The following is a 4,150-nucleotide window of genomic DNA, read 5'->3' as shown; positions in this document are numbered from 1 at the left end:
TCAAGAAGGACCATCAGCCTAACAATGGATCATTAGCACACTGATGGCTGTTTACTATTCACAGAGGGCTGAGTGATACTAGCAATCACAGCATTGTAAGAGGGGCACAGTTGAACCCGGAGGCCTCCACCCCTGTTTAATGATGGACGATTTCTTTTCACAAAGATGGCCTCCTTTACTCCTCTCTCAAACCATTGTTCCTCTCTGTCCAGGATGTGAACATCTTCATCCCTGAAAGAGTGACCGCTGGCCTGGAGATGAGTGTAGACCGCAGAGTCCTGGCCTGATGATGTTGATCTTCTGTGCTGGGCCATCCTTTTGGCCAGTGGCTGTTTTGTTTCCCCGATGTAGGACTGATCACAGCCCTCCTGACACTGAACAGCATACACAACATTGCTCTGTTTGTGCCGGGGGACTGGATCTTTGGGATGAACCAGTCTTTGCCGTAATGTATTTTGGGGTTTAAAAGACACTGGGACGTTATGTTTAGAAAATAAACGTCTCAGTTTCTCTGATACTCCCTCAACATATGGAATGACCACTGGTCTGGGTCTGGGTTCCTCCTTTTCACCTGTTGGCTGACTGGAGTCCTGTTTGGGTTTCTTCTCTGCTTTCAGGAAGGCCCAGTTAGGATATCCACATTGCTCTAGAGCCTGTCTTGTGCGGTCACTCTTTCAGGGATGAAGATGTGCACATCCTGGACAGAGAGGAACGATGGTTTGAGAGAGGAGTAAAGGAGGCCATCTTTGTGAAAAGAAACCGTCCATCATTAAACAGGGGTGGAGGCCTCCGGGTTCAACTGTCCCCCTCTTACAATGCTGTGATTGCTAGTATCACTCAGCCCTCTGTGAATAGTAAACAGCCATCAGTGTGCTAATGATCCATTGTTAGGCTGATGGTCCTTCTTGAGCATGTGATCAGCTAGTTTTGGTTGTCAGCAGCAAAACTGGTTGATCCACTCTGAGAAGGTGCTATTTAAGAGACTGAGCTGAATACAGCTCCTCAGACTGAGGAAGTCTCTCGGATGAGAGACGAAACGTTTCTACATTTTTTGTTGATTTGCTTTGTTTTGTTTTTTTTGAATGTCCAGAGGACCAGATTTAACTTTTTTAGATTTTTCTACCTGGATTATTGAGCATGCATCAGGATATCTGTGAATCTGAAGATATTATTAAAGACCTTCAGCAGGGCAGTTTCAGTGCTGTGGAGAGGTTTAAAGCCAGATTGGAAAAGCTCTAAGATGGCGTGATCCTCCAGGAAGCACTTCAGCTGGGACTCGACTATTTTCTCCAGTACTTTAGAAACAAATGGGAGTTTGGAGACAGGCCGGAAGTTGGAAATGACTGAGGGGTCAAGGTTTGTTTTTTTCAGGAGAGGCTGGACAGCAGCATGTTTAAAGGATTTTGGCACCACGCCAGAGTATAAACTACTGTTTACTATGGCAAGAATGGACAGACCTAGAGTAGGAAAAACCTCCTTTAGTAGTTGAGGGGGGACCACATCAAAGGGGGAACCAGAAGGTTTCAAGCTGCACATGACCTGCTCTAGAGAAGATAGAGTGATGGGTTCAAAATGGTCAAAAGGAGCTACAGATTGAGGTGGGATGGATGGGTCATGAGTTGGAGGGGAAATGAGAGCCCTGGTGGTCGCAATTTTTTCTACAAAGAAATGTAGGAAGTTGTCGCACAGCTCAGTCGAGGCTTCCAGAGGTGATGGTTCAGTGAGGTGGAGAACAGAGTTTAGGGTGGAGAAGAGGACACATGGGTTGTGAGAGTTTGAGGTAATTATATCAGAGAAGAATTTTGATTTAGCAGCTTTTACTGCTTTCTGATAACAGTGCCAACTCTCTTTAAGTATCTGGAAAGAGACCTGCAGCCTTTCTTTCCTCCACTTTCGCTCCGCCCTCCTACATTGCTGCCTAGCAGCCTTGGTGACGTCACTCAGCCAAGGTTCTGCTCTGAGTTTAGATTTTTTTGGTTTTAACAGGCGCAATATGATCCAGAGTCTTTAAGCAGACAGAGTTGAACTGGGATGTCAGCTCATCAGTGGTGGTAAGAAACACTGGGGCCTGAATTATTATTTCAGAGTTATAATCAATCAACCTTTATTTATACAGGTAAATCCCATTGAACCTCGAGGACTCATTTACAAGAGAGACCTGATTAAACATAAACATCTGTGAAACATGTGGCAGTGAAGTGGTTAATGGTCCGAGTGCAACGTGCAGTAATGCACGACTTAGGAGTTAGATGGGGGAGGGTGAACTCAAACCGGACTGGCATGCGGTCTGAAAAAACATTATCACCAATAACAAGATTATTAACAGTCATATCATGAGTTAAAACAAGGTCCAGTGTATGTCCACACTCTTGGGTGGGACCGTTTACATGCTGAGTTAAATTAAATGAGTCCAATAAATCGAAAAAAGTCCATAACCAAGGGCTTCTCAGGACAGCACACATGCAAATCAAAGTCACCAATAATGAAAGGATGCTCATATTTTGGTGTGATTTCAGCCAAGAAGTCAGAAAACTCATTTATGAAATCCTTAGACCGAGGTGGGCGGTAGACGAGTGCAAATAACGTCGGAGGTGAATATCCGAGTTCAAAGACGCTCAGCTCAAGGCTGGCGCGGGAAACTGGGGTGGGCAGTTGCTTACAGTCAAAAGTTGATTTGAATATTGTTAATAATCCACCACCGCGCCGGCCTGATGGCTGCGGGGCGTTAAAATACAGACTGTTCGGTGGTAGTAATTCCGTCAAGGTGCTGGACTCACCCGGAGACATCCAAGTCTCTGTGATGCACAGAAAGTCCAGATCGTGCACTTGAAAGTAATCCCTGAGGATAAAAGTTTTGTTGGTAACACATCTTGCATTGACCAAACACATCCGGATATTGTCCAAAGTGGAGCCAGCAGCGGTGGAGTTAGTGTGCGCTAATGGCCGCAGGTTTTCAATAACATCCCCTCCAGGTCGGTCCGGGCTGCGCACCGGCTGACAACTCCCGCTAGTTACCTGGTCTGGGCACGCGGGAAGCTGGGGACCATGACCGCCAGCTGAAGAGGAAGATGTAACGCGCAGAGCTTTCAGCTTCACCAGCTGACCAGCAGCGTCTGAAGCGAGATCTCCGGGCAGGGAGGTGAGGAGCACAGTGAAGGTAAGCTGGCACGTCCGCCAGCAGGGGGTGGGGTCCAGAGAGACGCTGATAATGGTCCAAATAAGCGACTTCAGTGACAGAAAAACGAAGATCCAAAAGTTGTTGTCTGTCATACACCAGCAGAGTTGATGTCACAGATGTGTAATGCAAAAAACTAAAATAATCCGAACACCATCAGCAAAGGTGGATTGCAAGCCACGTACACGGGCGCCATCTTACCGGAAGTTTTTATCAGCACTATTATGGTTGATGGTGAGCAGGGGGAGGGGGGGGTGTGCAAGCTCTCTCTCCACGGATCCTGCGGGACAGCTGGATGTCTTTAGGCATGATGGTGACCCTCTTGGTGTGGATGGCGCACAGGTTGGTGTCCTCGAACAGACCCACCAGGTAAGCCTCGCTGGCCTCCTGCAGAGCCATGACGGCCGAGCTCTGGAAGCGCAGGTCGGTATTGAAGTCCTGAGCGATTTCTCTCACCAGGCGCTAGAAGGGCAGCTTGCGGATCAGCAGCTCCGTGGACTTCTAGTAGTGGCGGATCTCTCTCAGAGCCACGGTACCGGGCCTGTAGCGGTGAGGCTTCTTCACGCCGCCGGTAGCCGGGGCGCTCTTCCTCGCAGCCTTGGTGGCCAGCTGCTTCCTGGGGGCTTTGCCTCCGGTGGATTTACGGGCGGTCTGCTTGGTTCTCGCCATGACTCGGACTTTCTGTGCAGAGGAGAAAAATGTGCTAATAACCTCACCCAAACCATCCACATGCCTGCTGGATCCCATCCCAACCAGACTGTTTAAAGAGGTATTCCCCTAATTAATGTCCACATTTTGGATCTACTTAATTTGTCTTTAATGGATGGCTATTTTTGGATTTGATATCTTTTATATCTTTTTATATCTTTTGACAAGCCTTGACATTTCTCTGATGATGTGAAATGATGCATTTGTAGTGAAACGGTAAAGCGTACCGAGGAAAGCTGGGTTCGAATGGAGGGTGCCGTTCTGTTC

General features: G+C 47.7%; 1 pseudogene; it reads right to left on the bottom strand.

Annotated features, from left to right (window-relative positions):
- Positions 1 to 3,397: 3,397 nt before the first annotated feature.
- LOC119426024 lies at positions 3,398 to 3,863 on the bottom strand (annotated as a pseudogene).
- Positions 3,864 to 4,150: the final 287 nt, after the last annotated feature.

Source organism: Nematolebias whitei, chromosome 19 (assembly GCF_014905685.2).
Source record: "Nematolebias whitei isolate Nwh7 chromosome 19, NemWhi1, whole genome shotgun sequence".
In the NCBI taxonomy this organism is placed as follows: Eukaryota; Metazoa; Chordata; class Actinopteri; order Cyprinodontiformes; family Rivulidae; genus Nematolebias; species Nematolebias whitei.
Note: the sequence above shows the minus strand (reverse complement) of the source record. Positions and strands in the feature narration are given on the sequence as shown.